Source organism: Giraffa tippelskirchi, chromosome 2 (assembly GCF_054371585.1).
Source record: "Giraffa tippelskirchi isolate mGirTip1 chromosome 2, T2T-mGirTip1v1.2.pri, whole genome shotgun sequence".
Classification (NCBI taxonomy): domain Eukaryota; kingdom Metazoa; phylum Chordata; class Mammalia; order Artiodactyla; family Giraffidae; genus Giraffa; species Giraffa tippelskirchi.
The window spans coordinates 22,573,387-22,599,843 of NC_137276.1; the positions used below are offsets into that span (position 1 = coordinate 22,573,387).

The following is a 26,457-nucleotide window of genomic DNA, read 5'->3' on the forward strand; positions in this document are numbered from 1 at the left end:
ACCTCCTCTGTCCTCTGAGGCAAGGTCAAAATATTGGCATTTGACTTAACCAGGAGCTCCAATCCCGCCATAGGAAGAAACCAAAAAGCTAAAATTAACTGTAATTGTCCCTGGAGATGTCCAGATATAATATTTTTCTTCTTTTGGGGGACATGTTGTAGGATTGCACTAGAAATCAGGTGTAGCCATTCAACTTATTTGCCCAGTGAAATGGAAATAGAAGTAACGTGTGCTGGAAAAAGCCCTGCATCTTAGGCCTCCCTTAAGGTTGACCTCAAGCAGAGCTTCCAGCTAATGCAAAGATGGTGAAGGATGAATGAGTGTTTTAAGCTACTGAGATCTGAGTGGCTTCTCAAATGTCAGTGTTCTTCAGAATCACCCAAAGGGCTTTTTGAGCAGATTGCTGAGCCCTCCTCCAGAGTTTCTGATTTACCTGGTTGATATGGGATCTGAGGATCTCTGATAAACTACAGGGTGATGCCTGTGCTGTGAGTCCAGAATCCACATCTCGAAAATCACTGCCTTAAGTTTTCCTGACCTAGACAGAAAGGAAGAGATTCAGAGAGATGGGGGTTGGGGGAAGGAGTAAGGGCAGAGAGGATGTACTGATTTACTTAACCAAACGTCAGTAATGAACATGGATTAGTCTTTTATATAGTAGATGTTGTATTTTTTAATAACAACCCTAATAACTATGTTGCATTAATGTCATCCACTTTACAGATGGAAAACCCCAGACTTGTAAAACCTAAACTCTTTCCCATGCTCTTTTTGATAGTAACTGTCAGACGTGGAATCTATGTCAAAGGCTGTGTGATATTAAAGATTGTGATGTGGTTATTCTATTTTCTATGGTTCAAACTATTAAGGTGATGTATAATCACTGAAATGATGCTAGTAATCACAATACTTACTTTGAACATAGTCTCATTTAGTAAGATTATATTGAATTACTTTTATTTCAAAATAATTAAATTTCAATATAATTAGATGCTTTCTAGAGGCCATGAAGATAAATATACTTAAAGATGTTTTCATGGAATTTGTAGTATGTTAGAGTATTTCTAAAGGAAGGCAGATTATAAATGTTATACAACAAAAATAAGCAAAGGGGGGCTTCCCTGGTGTCTCAGATGGTAAAGAATCTGCTTGCAATGTGAGAGACTGGGTTCGATTCCTGAGTTGTGAAGATCCCCTGGAAAAGGATCTGACAACCCACTCCAGTATTCTTTCCTGGAGAATCCCATGGAAGAGCCTGGAGGACCATGGGGTCACAAGGAGTCGGACACAACTGAATGACTAGATGATGACTGGGAGTCTAGAGGACTCCCAGAGGAGGGAGGGAGTCCTTTCAGAGAGTAGAAGAGATCTTGTGAGCTGGACTATACAGATTCTGGATTCTGCAGAAAATTAAAAAGGAAATAGTATGCTTTGAATTGTGTTATTGTTGTACTCAGTTGCCCAGTCATATCTGACTCTTTGTGACCCATAAACTGGAGCATTCCAGGCTCCTCTGTCCATGGGACTGTTCAGGCAAGCATACTGGAGTGGGTTGCCATTTCCTACTCCAGGGGATCTTTGTTACCCAGGGATCAAACCAACATCTCCAGTGTCTCCTGCATTTCAGGTGAATTCTTTACCACTGTGCCACCTGGGAAGCCCATACTTGGACTACTGAGCTATAATTCATCACTGAGAAAATCAGTTTGATTCATACATTTTTTTAATTTAAAAATATCCTTGGGATACTCTAAATGCTTCTAAAGGTTAATTAACTGATGCATTGAATATTATGATAAGGATTAATTGAGGTGATGCTGGAGGAATGATGAGGAATTAAAAGTATTATGTAAATTGTTTGCTAGGTCACTTTCCCATGAGACAACTAAATCCAGTAGCAGTGACAGTACCAAATTCCAAATGATATTTCTAAGTAAATTGTTTAAATCCTCATTCTAATTGTTTTTTTTTTAATCTGAAAATGTGATAGCTAATGATTCTAGAGGGTACATATAGATGAAATAATCTGTATAAACTGTGATTTAAAGTATGTTTGACCTCTAGTTGGCCTGAATACTAGAGCAGCACCCTCACTTTACTGGGTAAGACAATTAGGTTCAATGAGGGAAAGGAATTTGCTATTTGTTAAAGGCTAGTGCCCAGCCAGTCTGACTCCAGGTTCAGTGTTCTTTAAACTTAGTCACTCTAAGCAGGAAACGAATTGAGATTTCTCTCTAAGAAGGATTTCCTAGCACCTTGTGCCTTCCATAAAATAGTTGGTCTTTGTTAAAAAGCTAACATTTTCTAGAAATATATGGAGCTGTTTTCATGATGCTTTATTCATGCAAATATGTCACAGAGATGTCAATGTGTAAACTGCCTCATAAATTTGATTGGGTTTTGAATCTCTCTTTATAGTGATCACTTGCTTGGGGAATGTCCAAAGTGTTGATTTGAAACTGCCAGTAAAGCCACTAGTTGACATCTATAAAAGCATTACTGTGAGGTGCCTGGATTATTGACTTTTTCTTTTCCTCATATCTTCTCCACAGTATCCCTCCCTTTGCTTCACCAACACTGCAGTGATTCTAGGCTATGTGAAAGCAGGTGGATTTCACTAAACAGTCTGACCACCAACCCCAGAGTGCTCTCTGCAGGCCCTAGGAACAAAGTGCGGACTCTGCATTTAGACTGCTTGGACCAGGATCTGCAACTTCACCTCCTACTAGGGGACCAGCATCAGAGAATTATTTCTGTTTGAGGAAATTAAGAACAAGGATGGACCTTGGAGTCAGACAGTCAGAGGAACCTTTCTTTAAAAATGAGCCTTTCTACTTAATAGCAGGGGGCATCCTTGAATGAGTCTCTTAATTTTCCTGATGCAAGTGCTAGAAAGGTTTGCAGGGGAGGGCTGGGGGAGGTGGGGATGGGAGAGACAGATGCAGAGGACCTGGAATATGGCAGGGATTCCAAGAAGGTTTGATGCTCCAAAGTTGCATTTGATAACATAAGATTAGAAGAAATGATAGAATTGATGTGGGTATTCTGGTGGGGTAGAAGTAGATAAGCAAGTTGGCCATTTCCAGATGAGTATTCCATTAATGGGACTTCTGAGGTGGCTCAGTGGTAAAAAAATCTGCCTGTCAATGCAGGAGATGCAGGAGACACTGGTTCAGTCCCTGGGTTGTTGGGAAGATCCCCTGGCGGAGGAAGTGGAAACCTGCTCCAGTATTCTTGCCTGGAGAATCCCATCGGCAGAGGAGCCTGGTGGGCTACAGTCCGTAGGGTCACAAAGAGTCAGATATGCCTGAGTGAATGAATACACAGCACATATCCCATTAAAGTCTCTTCAGGAATTCTCTTCTGAACTGTGCTTACTGGATCTCTCCCAGTCACCAAGGTGTCCACCCCTCTGTGTGCTCTTCGTTATCCTATAACATCCAGGGTGAGGTTCGCGAGTAATACCTGACAGAGGGAAAGAGCAGCCTTCCAAAGCAAGAAAAGCACTTGTGTGTATATTAATATAGAAATATTGACTGTAAAACTTACCTATGCATGTCTTTTATTGCAGTCAGAATTTATAGTAAAATGCAGCTAGGGCTTAAGTCTTTGACTTTTCCTAACAGTCAGTTGGTTTGTGTGTAATATTTGTGGAAGAAAGTTTACCGATTATGGTAAAGAATACTGGTTACTTTGGTGTGTATTATTAAAACCTATTATTTATAGATTATTCATCAGATATCAAAGTCATATCATCTAAAGAATCTTTGAAGTACAAGGGGATTTCTTTAGTGGTGTGTTAATTCTAAGTTTTCTAATTTTCACTTCTGAACTAAGCATTTGTTTAACTGAACTGGCTTGATTGTGATTGTTCCTATGTGTGTCAGCAAATGACTGTGTTACCTCTCTCCCACGCCTTGCACTGTTGTGTTAGAATATTCAGAAGGGAACACAGATAATGTCCACTAACACACACATTATGAGAATTGGGGTCAATATTACTGAGCCCTAAGGCATAGCCCATCTTCAGTTTTCAGACTCTGATTTATCTGGGATTTGCCTACTGTAGGACACTGAACAGTAAGATTTGGAGAGGGAGGGTAGTGGGGGAAAGGCATGAAATTAAATACCGTCATAGATCCTCTAAGTCTAGGCTTCCCTCTTTTCTTAAAAAAGAGCTAGGGTATATAAAAATAGTCATGTATAAAGTGAGTTAAATGAAATTTTTATTTTAATAATCACAGCATATAATTGTCCATTTCTACTTTTTCATAATCCCTTAAATGTCATCACATAGTGTTTATTTTCCCATATTATAATTCAAGATGTCATATTTTAACATATTTGGTTGACTTGCTAAAACCTATCTGGTTCTGTCATAGACTTGTTAACTGAAGAAGAATAAGACTTACTCAATCCAACTTGATCCAATTGCTTGAACTGAAAAAATAAAGAAAAACACAAGTAATTTTGACAAACAGCATTGTTAGCAATGAGCTGAAATATCAGTGGATTTATTGAAATATGCTTGGTAGAAAAATTTTGTCTATAGAAAATAAGGGTTAGGTTTCCAATCTTATGAGAGAAAGCTTATCAATATTGTCCAAATTAACTCTAAATAATGGTTGTATTTATTGCAAAAGTATTTTTGTGATTTGAGAAACATTGTATTCAGCATATTTAATGTTAGCATATTTTACATAAATATTCTTGTCAGAATATTTTACATAAAACTGTACGTTAATGTATATTATCATATTGGAAGCGGATCGCTGGTCCAGGTTCGATGCATGAGACAGGGTGCTCAGGGCTGGTGCACTGGGATGACCCTGGGGGATGGGATGGGGAGGGTGGTGGGAGGGGAGTTCTAGATGGGGAACACATATGCACCCGTGTCTGATTCATGTCGATGTTTGGCAAAAACCACTACAATATTGTAAAGTAATTAGCCTCCAATTAAAATAAATTAATTAATTAAAAAAAAACAACTGCACGTTAAGAATTTCCAGTGTATTTGACTGCCATGGCATTTCTGGGCTTGTGGTCACATCTTTGCCTCTGTGTTCATATCACCCCCTCCATCACGCGTCCTCTCTCCTGTGTGTCTATCTTATAAGAATATATGTTATTACATTTAGGGCCTACCTAAACAATCCAAGGTAAATTCTTCTCAAAATCCTTAATCACATCTTTGCAGTAGAAGGTAGTCCTCAGAGGGCCTAGACATCAGAGCCTGGACATATATTTAGGGGAGAGGTGCACAAGATGAGTAGTTTCCTAGTGAAATTGTGTGCCTCATTAGTAGTAGTTGCTATTTTTTCTCCTAGATCTCTCTGTACCACAAGGGACCTTTTCTTAGGCCTCTACAACCTTCATGTGAGCACCTGTTGAGATTACTATAGAGAAACTCAAAGAGCATGCTGACTCTTCTAATTTCACTCATGCTCAGGGGCTTTCTCATCTATGCACATTTGTTCTCCACCAGTTTTCCAATTAAACTCTCATTACTAGCATCCACTTGTGTTTGTATCATATAAGCCAGTGTTTGCATCTTGTCTTTCCTTGAAGATATCTTGTATATGTATAATATATGTTATATCTCATATTATATTATAAATATGTAGATATATATATGTATTTCTTTTACCAGTTTGTTACCTGAAATCCCAGCTTTCTGATAGAATCAAGAAAAGTTGTGAGACTGCACAGGTTATCATCATTGAGAAACATGTTCTGCTAATTTACCCTTTATAAAATGATATCTCACTGCTTTAATTTTCGAATCTCTGATTACTAGTGAAAGTGATATTGTTTCATGTTTATTTAAATAGCTGGGAATCCCACTGAAATGTTTCTGCAGAAGAAGCATCATAGGACATTTAAAGAAGGTATGAACTAATGAACAAGGCCATACATGTAACACTTCAGCGGTTATTTAAACACAGGCTAAACAACTACCTGGTGGAAAGTGTCAAAGACAAAGAGTAATTTTTTCCCATTTATTTATTTTTGGTCACATCATGCAGCTTACCAGATCTCAGTCCCCTGGTCAGGGATTGAACCTGGGCTTCAGCAGTGAAAGCCCAGAATTCTGACCACTAGGCAACCAGGGGACTCCCCAAAGAGTAATATTCAGAATAAAGAGCATTCAAGTCTCTTTGAATCCTGACAGTGTAGTTGTGAATAAAAGATTACATAGAAAAGAACTATATCTCAAAGTGCTAAGTTCAGAGTAGACATGTTTTTGAGGAATTTTTCCTCTCTTTTTATGTTTCCTATTTCCTCATTTTCACTCTACTGTTTCTTCCCTCTCAGGAGCAAGACATTTGTATCATTTATCTAATAGACTCCTTCATATTAGTGCCTACTACAACATGCTGTTTTAGCCTAAAATTTGCTGTCTCTCATCTCTGTTGTCATAAGACCCTATCTTTTTCTTTCCAAAGGACATTTCTCATCAATAAGTTGAAACTCATTATGTTTTAAAGTGAAGTAGCTAAAAGTAGTGTCATTATATTTTAAAGTGAAGTAGCTAAAAGTAGTGTCAGTGAGAAAGGAACTGTTGTGTATAAGAGGTAACAGGATACTGATGAGAAAAAAAAAGCTGGGTCTAACTGAAAATAGAATCAATTTAGCAAATTGCTGTACTAATTTCTAATGATTTCCTGATTTAAAAGACTGCATTATATTGCATGAAAATTCTCAAGTTTTGGTTGTTTCTGGGAAGCTTTGGAGAAACCACAACTAGAAAAACCTGTTTGTTTGCTTTTTTGTTTTGATTTTTGTTGAAGCCTATTCAGAGACTTGATGTTGTTAACAACAACAAATAAATACCCCTGCCAATATTCCAGGAGTCTATCACTCTGTCAGAGGCCAAAATAATGTCAGGCGCAATCCCTAAGGATTCATTCTAGGAAAATAATTGCATAATACTTGTACCTATTTCTCCTGCATTATAAATGCCAGGGTCTGGAGAAGAGGAGAGTCTTTCTTGGTTCTCATTCTGAGGAAAAAATTGATCTTTCTGTTAAGAATTTATTTTGGAAATCTCTTGGGGCTGTTTTAGTCTAGTCAGATCAGTAAGGCTTATAAATCTGTCTTCCTACCTCTGAAATGTTTTAAGATTAAACATCTAAAATCATCAAAAGATCTGTAGCTAGGGGGCTGACAGGGCTGAATTCCCATCCTAGTTTTATCACTTTTCCAGTTTTTGTACTGGAAAAATTTCTCCATGTCTATGGACATCAGGTTCCTCGACCACAAAATGACAGAAATAGAACTGAACAGTCACGAGGATAACTATGAGGATAACTATACAATTCTATGGGACAACCATCTTTCCTATCTTTAAAATTATCAAATAAAACAATATCATCCTTTGCACAAGAAGATATTTCTGAACTTGTGGGGACAATATATGCCTGTGCTGTACCTAAATGTCTTAGGATATAGCATTTAAGGAACATGAATCATATACATTCAAAGTAGCCCCCATTTAAGCTCCTTTACCATTTTCAATAATTGTATTGCCAGTCAAGACTTCAGTGGATGTGAGAATGGTTGGTAGCTGGTATTGCTATGATCAAGAAATGGCAAATCAAATAGGATAGTAGTTAATCATATGGGTTCTGTAGGCAATAATTTGATTTAGAAGTCTAGATTCTCTCCTACTTGTCATGTGAACTTTGGCAACTTATTAACCTATTGAGATTTACATTTCTCACCTGTGAAGTTATGACTATAGTAAACTGACCTACTGAAGTAAATGAAAATATGAAATGAGACCTTCTGTGTAAATTATGATGCTTGTACATAATTTTAGCTATTGTTTTAACCCATCCAAACACTTTTAACTGAGTTAGGAGCTATAAAGTACTGTATTAAGGTATTTTTCCTACTTGATTTTCCTTTTCAGAGTAAAATGACTCAAACTCTATACTTTTATCTTTGTCCTATTAGGTTTTGTTTTTTAGAAATACTTTATTTCACATGATATTTCCCCTGTGAGAAATTTAGAGACCTAGGAGAGTGTTCTTACTGATTATTTGCTTTCCGTTCTGTTGAAAAGGGGACCTCGGTAGCCTATTCAGATCTATTAGGTTGTCAAACCCAGACCTCTCATTTATTTATTCTTCAGATGGTTATTGAGCACTTACTGTGTGTTGTAAACTTCTTCTTGCAGTAGTGAAAAGTGAGAATATTAGGGAATCTAACTTTCCTCTAGCCTTGATGAATGAAAGTCTGCTGCCTACCTGAATTCATCACTATGAGTGCCAGAATTCAGGTTCTCAGGACCTGAAAAAGCTCACCAGGAGCTTTTCGCCTTTCCCTCTTTTTGGATCCTCCTTCTCTTTTAAGTTTAGATCTCTAATCTGCATCACTCTTTGCATTTTCTTTTACCTCTCTCCATGGAAGAAATGTTGCAAAACATGAATTTTAAAAAAATTTGATACTGTTTACTATACTAATTAATTCTCTTTGGGTTTGCCAGATACTCTCAGGGGGTCTGAAAAATTTGTATGGAAATTAGGCAGTATAAAGACTGCAGTTGGGAGGAGAAGGTGATGACAGAGGATGAAATGGTTGGATGGCATCACTGACTCGATGGACTTGAGTTTTGAGTAAGCTCTGGGAGTTGGTGATGGACAGGGAAGCCTGGTGTACTGCAGTCCATGGGGTCACAGAGTCGGACATGACTGAGCAACTGAACTAACTGAACTGATGTCTGTCTAACTAGACAGATGTACTCATACAAGGAGACAGATGTCTGCTGGAATGCGAGCAGGACTGAGCAGGAGGGAAACCCCTCCTCAGCTGTCTTCCCAGGTTAATTTAGGGGCTGTATTGCACAAACTCCAAACTCTCTTGGGGCACTTCCTTGCTCCAAGGGAGAGGGGAGGATATCTTCTTTTTCATATTCAGTAAAGTACTCAAGTTAATCTCCCTCCCAATTGTGACATAATTAATGTCAAATTTAAGAAAAACAAGTTTCAGATTTTCCAAAGAATGGCAGAGACCTACCTACTTTACTGTGTAGAAGTTCTATACCCTGATTGCATGCTAGAATCACATGGGGAACAAGTACTTATGACTAGGGCCATACCAAAGACCAATCACCAGTCATTCAGCATCCTCTCATATTCATTTTAAAGAGTAGGGTATTGATCTCGGTGTGATAAATATTAGAATTTAAAGCCATTGGCATATGTTTGCTACCATGCCTGTTTGAATAATTTAGTAATGTTAATGGACCAAATTGAAATTGTTCCACCTTCTATTTTGTAACATAAACTCATACAACTGCTTAGATCTGATATGGACTCACATAAACACACAACATAGACCAGGCACAGAGACAAATCCTAACATGTTTAGAAATGGCATGATACTGACATACACTCAGGCATCCAGACTCATTCCTATAACCTCACAAACAGGCTCATAGACATATACACTCAGGTATAAGCAGGCACAGAGATTCCACAGGAAAGTGATCCATCACACAGGTTCACACAGATGTAGGTAGTGATACACAGAGACAGAAAAAAATACAAACACATAAATATTTGGGATGCATTCAGAAGGATGTGGGTATAAACTTAGTCCCATATACACAAGAAGACCATCACAGATTCTCAAAAGGAAATCAAGAAAAATCACAGGGTTAAACTCATGGTTTGTAAATTTTGTCTCAATAAAGCTATTAAAAGATTAAGAGAATCGACTGAGATGTGCATAGACATCCAGCAAGCAAAGATATCAGAGGAGACACTCATGCAGAAATTCTCCTTTAGTAGTGTTTTGGTCTATCTTACTTGTGTGTTTTTGTTCTGGTTCTTGGAGTGCTGTTGTGATGTTACTTGCTGCCTCTTGGAGGATGTGCTTTTGCTGGGCTCACTAACAAGCTCCCTGAGCTTTTGCCTTGGTGGGTCTTGTGGAAGGCATGGTTGGAATTATAAACTCCAAAGAGAGAATTATACACATTTTGCTGTAAAAAGGAGATGTTACTGAATATATTGCTCTCATGGGAACCTGAAAATTGGAGAAGCAAGTAAACTCAGGTTTGGATGCTGACAGAGACCCAGAGAGTGGAAGAAACAGCCTGTAATGATGATAATTAAAATAATATCTCTGTGGCCTTTTATAATATAGTATGTTATTTTGAACATACTATATTATATGTATGTTCTCCCTCCTGCAGAGGCACAGATCAGCAGTGGACTCCCACAGGCACAGGGACTCTGGCTGCAGCAGACCTGGGAGGTGCTGCATATGAGCCCCACCATAGAACCACCAAGCAGACAACCCACGAACTGGAGAACAGTTATACCAAAGAAGTTCTCTCACTGTTGCTAAAGTTCTAGAGCCCACACCAGATTTCCCAACCTGGGAATCCAGCAAAGGGACTGAGAACTGCAAGGAAATTTGATTTTGAAGGCCAGTAGGATTTGATTACAGAACTTATACAGGACTGGGGAAACAAACTCTTGGAGGATACAGACAAAACCTTGTGCACACTAGGAACAAGGAGAAAGGAGCAGTGAGCCCACAAGAGCCTGAGCCAGACTTGCCTGTGAGTGTTCAGGAGTCTCCAGGGAAGGCATGGGTCGACAGTAGCCTACAGTGGGATAAGGAACACTGAATACAACAGTCCCGGCATAAGCCCTTTTGAAGGAGGTCATCATTACTGCCATTACTCCAACCATAGTTTGGCCTCAGGCCAAACTACAGCGAGGGAACACAGCCCTATACATCAACAAAAAATTGGATTAAAAATTTACTGAGCATGTTCCAGCCCATCAGAGCAAAACCCAGATTTCTCCACAGCCAGTGCCTCCCATGAGGAATCTTCCATAAGCCTTTTATCCTTATCCATCATAGAGCAGACAGGATGGAAACCACAATTACAGAAAACTAACCAAACATATCACTTGGATCAGAACCTTGTCTAACTCAGTGAAACTATGATCCATGCCATGTAGGGCCACCCAAGACAGACGAGTCATGGTGGAGAGTTCTGACAAAATGTGGTCCACTGGGGAAGGGAATGATCCACCACTTCAGTATTCTTGCCTTGAGAACCCCACGAACAGTATGAAAAGGCAAAAAGATGTGACACTGAAAGATGAACTCCCCAGGTCAGTAGGTGCCCAATATGCTACTGGAGAAGAGCGGAGCAATAACTCTAAAAAGAATGAATAGACAGAGCCAAAGCAAAAACAATGCCCAATTATGGATGTGATGTGGGTGATGGAAGTAACGTCTGATGGTGTAAAGAACAATATTACTTAGGAACCTGGAATGTTAGGTCCATGAATCAAGGTAAATTGAAAGTGATCAAACAGGAGATGGCAAGAGTGAACATCAACATTTTAGGAATCAGTGAAATAAAATGGACTAGAATGGGTGAATTTAATTCATATGACCACTATATCTGCTACTGTGGGCAAGAATCCCTTAGAAGAAATGGAGTAGCTATCATATTCAACAAAAGTAGTTGACTGCAAATGAAGTAGTTGGGTGCAATCTCAAAAATGATAGAATGATCTCTGTTCATTTCCAAACCATAATATCACAGTAATCCAAGTCTATGCCTCAAACACTAATGCCAAAGAAACTGAAGTTAATGGTGCTATGATGATCTATAGGACCTTCTAGAACTAACACCAAAAAAAGATGTCCTTTTCATTGTAGGGGACTGGAATGCAAAAGTAGGAAGTCAAGAGATGCCTGGAGTAACAGGCAGGTTTGGCCATGGAGTACACAATGAAGCAGGCAAAAGGCTAACAGGGAACAAAGCTTTGCCAAGAGAATGCACTGCTCATAGAAAACACCACCTTCCAACAACACAAGAGAAGACTTCGCATGTGGACATCACCAGATGGTCAATACCGAAACCAGATTGATTATATTCTCTGCAGCCAATGATGGAGAAGCTCTATACAGTCAAAAAAAAAAAAAAAGACTGGGAGCTAACTGTGTCTCAGATCATGAACCCCTTATTGCCAAAGTCAGACTTAAATTGAAGGAAGTAGGGAAAACCAATGGACCATTTAGGTATGACCTTATGATTATACAGTGGAAGTGACAAATAGCTTCAAGGGATTAGATCTGATAGACAGAATGCCTGACAAACTATGGACAGAGGTTGGTGACATTGTACAGAGGCAGTGATCAAGACCATCCCCAAGAAAAAGAAATACAAAAAGGCAAAATGGTTGTCTGAGGAGGCCTTACAAATAGCTGAGAAAAGAAAAGAAGCTAAAGGCAAAGAAGAAAGGAAAACATACCCATCTAAATGCAGAGTTCCAAAGAATATCAAGGAGAGATAAGAAAGCCTTCCTAAGTGATCAATGCAAAGAAATAGAGGAAAGCAATCAAATGGGAAAGACTAGAGATCTCTTAAAAAAAAAATTAGTGATACCAAGGGATTTCATGCAAAGATGGGCATAATAAAAGACAGAAAAGGTATGGACCTAACAGAAGCAGAAGATATTAAAAAGAGGTTGCAAGAATCCACAGAAGAACAATACAAAAAAGATGTTAATAACCCAGATAACCACAATGGTGTGATCACTCACCTAGAGCCATACATGACAGAATGTGAACTAAGGTGGGCCTTAGGCAGCATCACCACAAACAAAGCTAGTGGAGGTGATGGAATTCCAGCTGAGTTGTTTTAAATCCTAAAAGATGATGCTGAGAAAGTGCTGCACTCAATATTCCAACAAAATTGGAAAACTCATCAGTGACTACAGGACTAGAAAAGGTCAGTATTCATTCCAATCTCAAAGAAAGGCAATGCCAAAGAATGTTCAAACTACTGCACAATTGCACACATCTCATACACTAACAAAGTAATACTCAACATTCTCCAAGTGAAGCTTCAACAGTATATGAACCAAGAACTTCCAGATGTTCAAGCTGGATTTAGAAAAGGCAGAGGAACCAGAGATCAAATTGACAGCATCCGGTTTATGGATCATAGAAAAACAAGAGAATTCCAGAGAAACATCTACTTCTGCTTCATTGACTAAGCTAAACCTTTGATTGTGTGCATCACAACAAACTGTGGAAAATTCTTCAAGAGATGGGAAAACCAGACCACCTTCCCTGCCTTCTGAGAAATCTGTATTCAGGTCAAGAAGCAACAGTTAGAACAAGAAATGAAACAATGGACTGGTTCCAAATTCGGAAAGGAGTACGCCGAGGCTGTATATCGTCACCCTGCTTATTTAACTTATATGCAGAGTACATCATAAGAAATGCCATATTGCATGAAACCCACGCTGGAATCAAGATTGCCAGGAGAAATATCAATAACCTCAGATATGCAGATGACACCACCCTCATGGCAGATAGCAAAGAAGAACTGAAGAGCCTCTTGATGAACGTGAAAGAGGAGAGTGAAAAAGCTGGCTTAAAACTCAACATTCAAAAAACTAAGATCATGGCATCCAGTTCCATCACTTCATGGCAAATAGATGGGGAAACAATGGAAACAGTAATAGTCTTTATTTTCTTTGACTCTAGAATCACTGCAGATGGTGACTGCAACCACTAAATTAAGATGCTGGCTCTTTGGAAGAAAATCTATGACATGCCTCGGCAGCATATTAAACACCAGAGACATTATTTACCCACAGTGCTCCTTATAGTCAAAGCTGTGGTTTTTCCAGTAGTCTTCTATGGATGTGAAAGTTAAATCATAAAGAAAGCTGAGTGCCAAAAAATTGATGCTTTTGAACTGTGGTGTTGGAGAAGACTCTTGAGAGTCACCTGGAGAGCAAAGAGATCAAACTAGTCAATCTTAAAGGAAATCAGTCCTGAATATTCATTGGAAGGACTGATGCTGAAGCTCCAATACTTTGGCCACCTGATGTGAAGAACTGACTCATTGGAAAAGGCCCTGATGCTTGGAAAGATTCAAGGCAGGAGGAGCAGGGGACAACAGAGGATGAGATGGTTGGATGGCATCACTGACTTGATGGGCATGATTTGAGCAAGCTCCGGGAGTTTGTGATGGACAGGGAAACCTAGTATGCTGCAGTCCGTGGGGTCACAAAGAGTTGGACATGGACCAACTGAACTAATGTTCTTTTGAACCTACTAAGTCAGTTATTCATGTCACAAAACTATTTAGTGTAATTTCATTTGATCTCCCTGATAGCTCAGTTGGTAATGAATCTGCCTGCAATGCAGGAGACCCTGATTCGATTCCCCATTCGGGAAGATTCGCTGAATAAAGGATAGGCTACCCACTCCAGTATTCTTGGGCTTCTCTTGTGACTCAGCTGTTAAAGAATCTGCTTGCAATGCGGGAGACCTGGGTTTGATCTCTGGCTTGGGAAGATCCCCTGGAGAATGGAAAGACTATCCACTCCTGTACTCTGCCCTGGAGAATTCCATGGACTCTGTAGTCCATGAGGTCACGAAGAGTTGGACACAACTGAGCCACTTTCACTTTCATTTGGTCTTCAGAGCAACCAAGTGAATAAGAATTATTATTATAAGCATTCTTGTGGAAATTAATGCCAAGAAAGGCTGTGTAACATTTTTGAGGCTGGTGCCACTAAGTTTCTTGCTTGGAATTCAAATCAAGTCTGATGGACTGAGACACAGTACTCTTGGAAACCTGGTGGCATAACCTCTGCAAATAGTGAGCTTGGAGTCTGTATTATGGCTTTTATGTCTTTGCATATGAGAAAACTGAGGAGGCTAAGTACTTTACATCAAGCTTCCAGGGACACACACAAGACTTGAATCTAGTATTCTGATGCCTATTCCAGGGCTGATTTCAACAGAGGAATGAGCCTTTGGACCATTCTATGAACTATATGTGAGCTAGACTAGGTGAAGATATTGAAGCTTAGGAAATATGACTGAACTTAAAGGGCAATGATTGTGCCTTGAACATCCTTCAAAGGAGCCTGGATCGCCCTAGAAGACATTGTATATGTGTTTGTGTTCAGTTGTGTCCAATTCTTTGTAACCCCATGGACTGTAGCCTGCCAGTCTTCTCTGTTCATGGGATTACCCCAGCCATAATACTAGAATGAATTGCCATTTCCTACTCCAGGGATCTTCCTGACCGAGAAACATGCATCTCTTGTGTCTCCTTCATTGGCAGGCAGATTCTTTGATACTGCACCAAGAATACAATGGGGGATTTCCAGTTCTTTCTCTGCCCCTTTGTTGCTGCTGTGAGGACTGTGAAACTGCTCTCCCTGACGTTCAGATCAGTGACATCTCAAAAATCTCTTGGAGGGGATTGCATCCTAGCCACAAGAATGGAGGTATGGCCTTGACTTCAGAAAGAAGCTTTGTCTGTTTGTCATTTTCTCACAGTCTGTGTCTGGCTGTAATGAAATGGGAAGCCATCTTGACCATATTTTAGAATTTCCTCTTAAATTCTCTCCTCAAAATCTGAATGTGATTATAAAATCCCCTGTTATTCCACAATTATTGAGGATGTATCAGGTGCTTTACCCTGTGTTATATTCTGGATACGAAGTAAGAGTTCATGTTCCCAATGAGCATATGATTAATTGAGGGAAAAGTAATGATTAACTAAAGGAAAAGTGATGATTAGATGATATAAAATGTTTAGAAACAATTGCACCATTATTAACAAGGCAAGAGTTGGCTCTTGGGGGGCATAAAATTCTTAGATAGTACAATGATTTGTGATCCTTCCTTCAGATCTCAACCTTATCTGATAAAATCATATTCCTTAGTATTTAATTTCGTGGGTAAGTGATTAGGAGAAAAAAAATGCTTAAGACTCCTTAGGGAGGTGATAATGACACAAAAGTTGAAGAACACAGCATTAGAACATACATCACAGATCAGCATATTATTCATTTAAACATTTAAAATTGTTATGGACTTGAAAGATCAAGAGATTTTGTATAGAAATCTACGTTTCTGGTTTCTTTTAAAAACAAAAATCAGAAGATCTGGCAACTCTGAGCCCATGGTTCCTATAGCAATATTTGGCCAATCCTGTGTAGCCCCTTCATTAGGTAGGCCACATCTGCCACAGTCTCCAGCATTCCCCTCTTAATTATATTTATTCTCATCCGTTTCATTTATTTGTGTTGCCTTTCTAAATATTGTCGGTATCTATTTACATTCCCAGGATTCAGAGAAAACTAGTTACAGTATCAGAGACAACTGTTGAGCAGTCTAGGGAAAGAGAAGTTAGCAAAGGTTTGAGTGTTCATAAATGGCTTCATAAGGAAAGTGGGAAATAAATGTTTTATACTAAATTAGGATCGAGTGGGGGAATAAAGGTGGGGAGGCCCTTGGACTCTCTGTGTAAAATAATATTTTTTTTGGATATGGATCATTTTAAAGTCTTAGTTTGTTACTATATTGTTTCTGTTTTTTGTTTTGACTTCTGGCTGGGAGACATGTGGGATCTATTTCCACAGCTAGGGATCTAACCCACATCCCCTGCACTGGAAAGCAAAGTCTTAGCCACTGGATCACCAGGGGTTCCACAAAGTAATATTTTAAACATTTTAAACGTTGAGGAATAAAATGCAAAACGGTGTGTTTATTATCTTAGGTTTGCAATGAATTTCCTTTTTAAATGACATACAAAATGACACACCATAAAAGTGAAAGTGGGTAAGTTTGAATCAGTTCAATGAAAAACATCTGTTTGCCTAAAGGTATCATGAGGTAAAAAGGTAAGCAACATATTTTAAGAAGCTATTTATGCATAAAACTGAAAAAAGTTAAGTATGCAGAATTTACAGAGAGCTGCTACAAATTGAAATCAAAAAAGATAACCCACTAAAAGTGAGCAAAATATGTGAAATATATTTTGAAAATATATGAAAATATCATTCATAAAAATAAAAGACAAATGGCCAGTACTTACATGAGAATGTGCTCAATCTGACAAGTTGTCAGGGAAATGCAAATTAAAACAATAATAAAGTATTATCCCATACCAATGATACTCACATAAATCTGAAGTCAAGTAACTCCAAAAGGCTGGGTAAAGATGTAGCAAATTTAGGTATTTCATATAGTGTGGGAGTGGGAGTTGATAATATTTAATAAATTCTATTTTTATAGACTTTTTAACCCAGCAATTCTATGCTAGGTACAAACCTTGAAGAAATTTCACACATGTGAAAAAAAAATGTATACTTAAATGCCCTTTATATTATTGTATGTGACAGGGAAAAAATTAAAAACATCTCAAATGATTTCCAGCATCAAAGTTAATAAATAAATAGTGATAGAGTCACAAAATAAAAAGCTATATGATTATTAATGTAACTGTACTAATACAGCACATATCAAATTAGCTAAGTCTCCAAAACCTTCAAAAATCAAAATGCAGACAAGTACACACAGTATGATAACTTTTATCAAATATAAAAACATACAAGATAAAAGAGTGAGTAACATGATTGATGAGGAACCTGTAGGGAAAAAATATGTTTATGTGAAGGGAGAAAGGTTGTCAACATGTGGTCCAAGGTACACTGAGGCCTAGAATAGGGAAGTCTGTATGTGAAAGGGGAAACTTGTTGGAGAAACTTTGAATGTTACTGTGTTTTCGTTGTCTAATCAGGTAACTACTGGCAAGGTTTCTTTTCAAGGCTACTGCCTGAGAGAAAATATCCATCATTGATTCACATGGCAGAGGTAGTTTCTAGTTTCAGAAAATTTACCTGAAGAAAGAAGAGTCTTTGCAGCCTGTCCTGAGGGACAGAAACATCAGTTAATGTTCTCTTTGATATGGACATCCTGTAGAGGGAAAGATGTGGGTGCCCACAAATTGTTCACTAAATTAGATTAACTACTTCTTTGTTCAGATGTTTACAATGACCTTCCTACTCTCGTTACCCTTTATCTATGCCTGGTCTCTGCCTCATGTATACATACACACCTTCCAAAAGCAGAGCTCTGACAATTCTATTTCCCTTTTCAAAATATCCCAGATCTTTATTATCTTCTGAATAGAGTCCAGAACCTGCATTCTCTGACATTTTCCTCTATTATATAGACTATATTTTAGAGCAGTTTTTGGTTCACAGCAAAACTGAGCAGAAAGTTTAGAGTACCCTTATACCCCCCACCTCCACAATCACATATCTTTTTACTGTTTTAATTTTTTTTCTTTTCCAGAAAGTCATATAATTGAGATTTTACAGTATGAAGAATTTTCTGATTGACTTCTTCCACTTAGTAATATGTATTTACATTTCCTTCTTTTCTTCTTATTGCTTGATAGCTCATTTCTCTTAGTACTGAATAATATTCCATTGTCTGGATGTACTGTAGTTTATCTATTTACCTACTGAAGGGCATCTTGATTGCTTCCAAGTTTTGACAGTTATGAAGTTTCTATAAATGTTTGTGTCAAAGTTTTTGTATGGCCATAAATTTTCCACTGATTTGGGTACAAACGAAGGAGCATGATTGTTGGATTGAATAGTAAGATTATGTTTAATTTTATAAGAACCCGCTAAACTATCTTCCAAAGTGGTTGTACCATTTTGCATTTCTACCAGCAATGTATGAGAGTTTCTATTGTTCCACATCATCCTTATCAGCTTTTGGTGTTGTAAATGTTCTGGATTTTGGCCATTCTAACAGATGTGTAGTGGTATCTTACTGTTATTTTAATTTGCGTTTTCCTAAGATCCCCTGGAGAAGAAAATGACAACCCACTCCGGTATTCTTGCCTGGGAAATCCCATAGACAGAGGAGCCTCTTGGTCTACTGTCCGTGGGGTCTCAAAGGAGTTGAACACAACTTAGCGACTAAACAACAACAATGTCAAATTACATGGAACATCTGATGCTCAGTTATTATATGTATATCTCCTTTGGTGGGGAATCTGCTAAGATCTTTTGCCTATTTTTTTTTAATCAGATTATTCATTTCCTTATTGTTAAGTTTTAAGAGTTCTTTGTATATCTTGGATGTAAGCCCTTTATCAGATAATGTATTTTGGAAATATTTTATCCTGAAGAGAAAATGGCTCTTTTTTCATTCTCTGGAGGTCTTTTTTTTTTTTTTTTGCAGAGCAGACATTTTTAATGTTAATGAAATTTAGCCTCTCAATTATTTCTTTAGTGGATCTTGCCTTTGGTATTGTGCAGCCTCTGATTTTTGACTCCAGCTTTACTTTCTACCCTCCCTCACCTATTTACAAGTCATGTCAACAGATGTTTACTGTAAACTTTGTTGTGCACGCACTGTTGTGCACAGTCTGTTGGAAATTGAGAGGGAGCAATACAGACCAGGGTGTTGTTCTCATGGAACTCATATACCAGTATAGAGACAAACCATGAGCACATTGACAAGCAAATGAAAGAATTTCAGCAAATATAAGTACTATAAGACCTGTAAAACAAAAATACAGTTTAACTAGGGACATTAGGCAGGGTGCACAGGTAAGGCCATATTGGAGAGATGAAATCTTAACTGACAAAGTAGGATATGAAAGAGCCAGTCATTTCAACATCTGTGGGATGGATGAGTCAGTCTTTTCTCCTGTGTTTTGGCCCAGCTGGCCTCCTTGCCCTGAACACAGGCTATTCTTTCAGGTCACTGTGGCTTTGTCCATGTATTTTTTCTACCTAGAGCACTTCTCCACTGATACTTGCATGTGAAAGCCCTACTCTGCCTTGAATGTCACCTCCTCTGGGACATTGTACCTGACTTACCTAAGTCAGTACTCTTATCTCATTACTGCCTATCACTTCAGTAGGAAAGTCAGCATATTCTCTCTATTTGTCAAGGCTATTCTATTACAAACTATTGGAACACTGAAATGGGCATAAGGGAAAGCAATAGATGGCATATATTTGGTTAGTAAACATGCCATTAAAACCAGATAACTAGTAAGAGCACCCTAACCCTACCTTCTAAGTTTGGAACATGCCTTCTGAGAGCAGAAGTTTACTAACTCTGGCACAGTCTATCACTGTTATACACACACACACACACACACATATATTAGGTGCTTATAAAATGTATGTTGAGTAAATATTTCTATTTCATTAATTATTGTCTTTATTGGCTAACATTTATCCAGAACTTATGATATGTCAAACTCTATGTTAAGAATTGCTTATGCATGGTCTTATTTAGTCCTGTGTGTAGCCTGTCAATTTAGGAGTATGATTATTTCCACTTTGTAGAAAGGTTTTCAGCAAAAGTATTAACTACAACAACAAGACAAGTTAGTATTCTTCAGATTAGAGCTGTTTGGAGAAGCTTTTCCATTTTGAAAACTGTAAACTAACCTCCTATTTCCTGTTGATCTAATGAAACAAATCAATAGTGGCCAGGGCTGACATGTTGAGTTATATCAGTTGGGCCTTCTCAAGTCATTGCAGCCCATCTGTTATGTTCAAGGTCATTTTATTGGCCTCTATTCTTTGTCCCTTCCTTGATATATATATATATATATTTTTTGCTTTGCTCTTTCCTCTCCTTTCCATTTTTGTATTGCATATTTCCACTTCTTTCTGAAAAAAGAGGAGTGTATTTTTCATGTCTGCTTGCCTTTGTTCTTGGTATCGTGACCTGTTTTGGCCTATGGAGCATGGGAAGAGGTGAAAGAGTTCCATTTCTAAGTCTAGACCTTAAAAGACCTGGTGTGTTTCCACTTACCTTCTTCTATTCCTGTCATTTCCTTGAGAATAGTTTTCTCTGGGTATCTCTCACCCCCTCAGTCTGGGCCCAGAATGAACTCATGTGAATCAGGACTGCCTCACGTGACTACTCACCAAAGGCTGCAGCACAAAGTAGAGTGGCTGCCACCCCAGAAACTTAAAGCTGAGCCATACCATGAGAAATAATGTGTGCGGTTGTATTTTACTACTGGTGCTTGTTGCCTCTGCAGCAGTAAAGTTCAAATGCCTACCTATTTTTTTTTTAATTAGTAGTGGAGGTAGAAGTGTTTGAGGGGCATGGCCACCCCAGGATTCACATTTTCTGTCATCACAGTGTGTTAATACCAAGGCACAGTGTTATTTTCTCCTTTCATTAAGATTCCTTTCTCTAGCCTTTTTCTTTTGACTAAATCAGGTTTAATAGGGTTGTTAATGCGAGCCAGCATGGTAAAGCTTTTTTGCAATAAAGCATGTTGCATTGTGCTGAAGTGAGGACCAGAAAGAACAACCAAGGCAACAAAACAGAAAGATAGAGCCAAGAGGAAGCCAGTGTGGATTAGAAAGATTTGATTTGATATCTGAGAATAGATAAGGTGCAGAGAAATTACTTTCATTCATTCCCCACATCAGCTGGCTCTCCTACTGGTTTCAAGTTTAGAGCACAAGAAAGTATTTGTGGCAAAGAAAGAGACATTGTAGGGAGCTTGTATGTGTAATGCCTAGAGCATGTCAAGATCTTACCAGATCTTGGTCAAGTAAATGAACAAGAGAATAAATGCTTCATGAACAAATGAAAGAACTGATCAATGAATGGGTAGGAAAAAAAATTGTCCAGAGAAAAGGTTATCGGTGGTAACAACAACAATACCAGTAGAAACATGATTTCCTAAACATTTTCAGTGTCGCAGGACCCTAATTCAGTGTTTCTCTTCCTTTTTCCCATCAAATCCTCAGAATGCCCTGATGATGTAAGTGAGAGTGAGCCAAGAAATGAGAACATTGAGAGTTAAGCAATTAGCTCAAAATGAAATAGGTAGTAAATTCTAGGTTTGAGATGCTATTTCCAGTTTCTCTATTCCAAGTAAGTTTCAGGTTTACATAAACCCACTCTTTGAATTGCTTTTTTGTTGACTACTTCCTATTTTATAGGTTAGAGAGCTTATGCTTAAAAAGATATGGAAGTCTTACATAAGCCCCTTAAATAAGTGACATTGGAGAGTATGGAGATAGAGAGTACCTAGGATTTGCACTATGGAAGTAACAAATTTGGGGGGAAGAGATGTGATTCCAAGGCCAAGGATGCCAGCATTGAAAACAACACCAGTGCTGCAATCTGCAATCACATTTTGATAGCCACAGGAGGCTCAGCCACTGGTGATCTTTGCTCTGCCATGCTGACTCTTCCTTCTGAAGGCAAGGATGTATCTGTGTTCTGCTGCTTACTTAGCCTCTCTAGGAGAATGCCATTGTCTTTATACACTGTGATTCTTGCGAAGAAGAGCTTTAATTTCTTCTCAACAAGTATTCTTTCTTAACTCTCCTCACTGCCAATTATGTTGAGAATTATACTGCTTAGTGTTTTATTCCCTTAGTCTGGAATTTCCCAACCCCATCAACCTCGTCATTACTAACATTTACACTCATATAATTCTTCTCTTTCCTTGTCCTCTTCCTTCCTTCTCTCCACCCCTCCCGTCCATCTTCTTCGGGGAGGTGGTTGCCTTGTGAATTGTAGGATGTTTAACAGATTCACTGGCCACTCCTCAGTGTTGCAAGAACATCCTACCCACCAATCCCTGTTTGTGACAACAAAAACTGTTTAGCTCAATTAAGAATTTAATTCATAAGATTCTAGGGTGTTCATTAGGTTAACTTATCAATTATCGTCTTCGGCATAGAAGTATCAGTTTCCGTCTTGAGAATAAATGTTAATGGAATGGTAATAAGAGGAAAAGAAATAATGAAAGAATCCTAGGCAGTAAGGGGCAGGGAGGTTTCAGGCATAAAGATATTGACAGCAAAGACTTGAAGTGACAGAGGCTAATTTTCTTTCCTTACATTTTCCCTCTGCTTTTCTCTTTATATTCAAATATTCCCTGTTAATCCACACGTATGTTTCTATCATCTAATTCAGAGATAGGAATACTAAAAAATCCCTCACATTTAATGTCTTTTGAGGAAATATTTAAATAAGACATAGTCCTGCATGTTTAGAACTTACATGCATGTTAAGAAACTCAGGTTCTTGTGATCCTTTCATAACCCAAATCTTTTCTTGATGATGTTGCCTTGTCTTGTCCTGCATCAGACATAAACATATGAAACACTTCTCTTCAAGTATTTCAATACTCAGCCATGCAAGGTCACAATTTAGGTAAAAGGCTAACAACATTTAACCTAAAAGTGAACTGTCAACAATTTACTTTCCTTTAAAGAAAGTGTATTCAACTATTGAAACTCCATTAAGGACTTAATTGTAGGGTGCTAATAGATTTGGGAAAGGGAAGGCTTGCTTGCATTAGTTTAATTTGAAAATGAAGATTAAAGTCCTGATTTGTTATGCTACATCAGGCTGTAAGCACCATGCTCATTTATATAAAACAGTAAAGTTCACTGGCTCTCAGACCATCAAGGGCCAACAGGGTTTTTTACTTTTACCTTTTTGTTTTATATTGGAGTATCGCTGATTAACAATGTTGTGATAGTTTCAGGTGAATAGCAAAGGGACTCAGCGGTATATATGCATGTGTCCATTCTTCCCCAAACGCCCCTCCCATCCAGGCTGCTATGTAACATTGAGCTGAGTCCCTTGTGCCCATAGGGTTTCTTAAGGATCTTGTATCCCTGGGGCAGTTTCTTTCATCCATCAGTTCCTTCAAACATATGTGTCCACTCAAGAGCAGGATGACCTGTTGCTCCCACTTTCACTGCCAGTGATTTTTCAGGACGGACTTTTTCACATTTCACAGGTTCTGCAAGAGGAAAATGCATTTTGAACATAGAGATACCATTCTTTATTCACATCACATTTCACTGATGGTCTGTTAGCCACTGGAAATGATACCAGGGAGGGAAATTCTCCTTAGGAAAAGGAGAAGCTTTCTTGTGATGAATATTCTAAGACATCCCAATAAATAAAATAACTCCTATATATTTACCTTATGTGCTTTATTCTTTGTGTTCCTTTATATTTATCATCACATCCTCTTACACATTTTTACATTTTCTCTTTCATGTAGAATCATGAGATTTGGTTATCAAGTGTCATTTCCATGTTACAAGTGAGGAAACTGGAGCTCAGAAGGGTTGAGTAATGTGCCCTGCTCTAGTCACTCACTCCTCCCACTCATCCCCCTAACAATGGCCAGAAGGTTTATATTGTTTTCCTAGGGCTGTCCTGACGTAGTACCCAAAGTGCCACGAACTGGGTGACTTATAAAAACTGAAGTATACTGTAAGTCTTTTCCTTCTCTTGTGTTTCCTGCCTAGAGAATTTCCTTTAGCATTTGTTGTAAAGGTAGTTTGGTGGTGCTGAATACAGAAAATAAACCCAAAACAACTAAGAAAACCTTAATAGGATCATATATATTGATCATTATCTTAAATGCAAATGGATTAAACACACCCACCAAAAGACATAGACTGGCTGGGTAGATGAAAACATGTGAATATATGCACTTCTACTTACCACATCACTCTGTTTGACCCCCCATATTTTATGTAATTATTCTATATTGTTAGGTGAATCATGTTCCTGTTATGGCTTGCAATTGTAATTATCTTTTATATTTTGTCTGGCTATTGATTGTGAAAACTGATAAACATCTTTTACTATTGTACAAAAGCCCTGAAATTGTCTTACAGTTCTAGAGGCTAGTGTCTGAAACCCAACTTTGGCAGGGTTGGTTCCATCTGAGGGCTGTTGGGGAAGACCTGTTCTAGATCTTTTTACTTGGGCCGTCGATGGCTTTATTCATGTTCACATGATGTGTACACATTATATAATAATCCCTGTATGTGAATCTGTCTCTGAACATCCTCTTTCTATAAGGACATTAGTCACATCGGATTTCAGCACACCCTGATGACCTTATTTATAACATTAACTGTGAAGACACTATCTCCAAAATAGATCTCATTCTGAAGGTACTAGGATTTAATGAAGAATCCAACATATGAATTTGGGGGGAAACAATTCAGTCCATAACAGAGAAATTCATTAAAATATATCTGATTAAACCACTCCTCATTGGCTATGGAAAAATATGAGTTTCTAACAATGAGCCACAAGCCGCTTCTTGACATGGCCCTTGTCTACAGCCTCAGCCTTATCTCTCTTTTTTTCCTATGTGTCTATTTTTAAAAAAATTGACATTTTTTTTTTATTCACAATGTTGTGCTAGTTTCAGGTGTATAGCAAAGTGATTCAATTATACATATATATCTTTTTTTTCCAGATTCTTTTCCCTTATAGGCTATTAAAAAATATTGAGTATAGTTCCCTATGCTATACAGTAGTGATTATCTGTTTTATCAATATATACATATATATGAGCCAACAAGTAGAGTGTATATATATATATATATATATACTCATCTTAAACTAATTTATCCCTCCCCTGCTTTCCCTTTTGGTAACCATAAGCTTGTTTTCTGTGTCTGTTTATGTTTTGTATATGAGTTCATTTGTATCATTTTTTTTCGATTACACATATAACAGATAACATATGATATTTGTCTTTCTTTGTCTGGCTTACTACACTTAGTATGATAATCTCTAGGTCCATCCATGTTGCTGTTGCTTGTTGTTGTTCAGCTGATCAGTCATGTCTGTCTCTTTGAGACCCCATGGACTGCAGCACACCAGGCTTTCCTATCCTCTACCATCTCCCAGAGCTTGCTCAAACTCAGGTCCATTGAGTCGGTGATGCCATCCAACCATCTTGTCATCTGCTGTTCCCTTCTCCTCCTGCCTTCTATCTTTCCCAACATCAGGGTCTTTTCCATTGAGTCAGCTCTTCATATCAGGTGGCCAAAGTATGGGAGCTTCAGCTTTAGCATCAGTCCTTCCAATGAATATTCAGGACTGACTTCCTTTAGGATTGACTGGTTTGATCTTGCAGTCCAAGGGACTTTCAAGGGTCTTTATCCCACACCACAGTTTGAAAGCATCAATTCTTGGGTACTCAGCCTTCTTTATGGTCCAGCTCTCACATCCATATATGACTACTGGAAAAACCATAACTTTGACTATACAGACTTTTGTTGACAAAGTAATGTCTCTGCTCTTTAATATGCTCTATAGGTTTGTCATAGCTTTTCTTCCAATGAGTAAGTGTCTTTTAATTTCATGGCTGCAGTCACCATATTCAGTGATTTTGGAGCCCGAGAAAAAACAGTCTTTCACTGTTTCCATTGTTTCCCCATCTATATGCCATGAAGTGATGGGACCAGATGCCATGATCTTAGTTTTCTTAATGTTGAGTTTTAAGCCAGCTTTTTCCCTCTCCTCTTTCACCTTCATCAAGAGGCTGTTTAGTTCCTTCTAGCTTTCTGCCATCAGAGAAGGCAGTGGCAACCCACTCTGGTACTCTTGCCTGAAAAATCCCATGGACAGAGGAGCCTGGTAGGCTGCAGTCCATGGGGTCGCTAAGAGTTGGACACGACTGAGTGACTTCACTTTCACTTTTCACTTTCATACATTGGAGAAGGAAATGGCAACCCACTCCAGTGTTCCTGCCTGGAGAATCCCAGGGATGGGGGAGCCTGATGGGCTGCCCTCTATGGGGTCGCACAAAGTTGG

At 38.4% G+C, this 26,457-nt stretch overlaps 1 protein-coding gene and 1 long non-coding RNA gene across 9 annotated transcripts in view; both read left to right on the forward strand.

Moving 5' to 3' along the window:
* LOC145539473 (uncharacterized) overlaps window positions 1-26,457 on the forward strand; it is a 131,106-nt gene that overhangs the window by 61,904 nt on the left and 42,745 nt on the right. The window contains exon 5 of one of the 7 annotated variants that reach the window (XM_081573552.1): window positions 10,202-11,192. The exons of 5 other annotated variants lie outside the window; for them this stretch is intronic. The gene's annotated coding sequence lies outside the window, so the exon portion shown is untranslated. Of the gene's footprint in view, window positions 1-2,552; window positions 4,460-10,201; window positions 11,193-26,457 lie in introns of those variants that run through there. One more of the 7 variants, XM_081573550.1, reaches the window with a different exon arrangement.
* The window catches only part of LOC145539474 (uncharacterized), a 473,974-nt gene that overhangs the window by 33,362 nt on the left and 414,155 nt on the right, over window positions 1-26,457 (forward strand). The window contains exons 2-3 of one of the 2 annotated variants that reach the window (XR_014077843.1): window positions 5,832-5,888; window positions 15,131-15,296. The exons of the other annotated variant lie outside the window; for it this stretch is intronic. This is a non-coding gene — a long non-coding RNA (uncharacterized LOC145539474). The remainder of the gene's footprint in view (window positions 1-5,831; window positions 5,889-15,130; window positions 15,297-26,457) is intronic. 2 annotated transcript variants of the gene reach the window in all.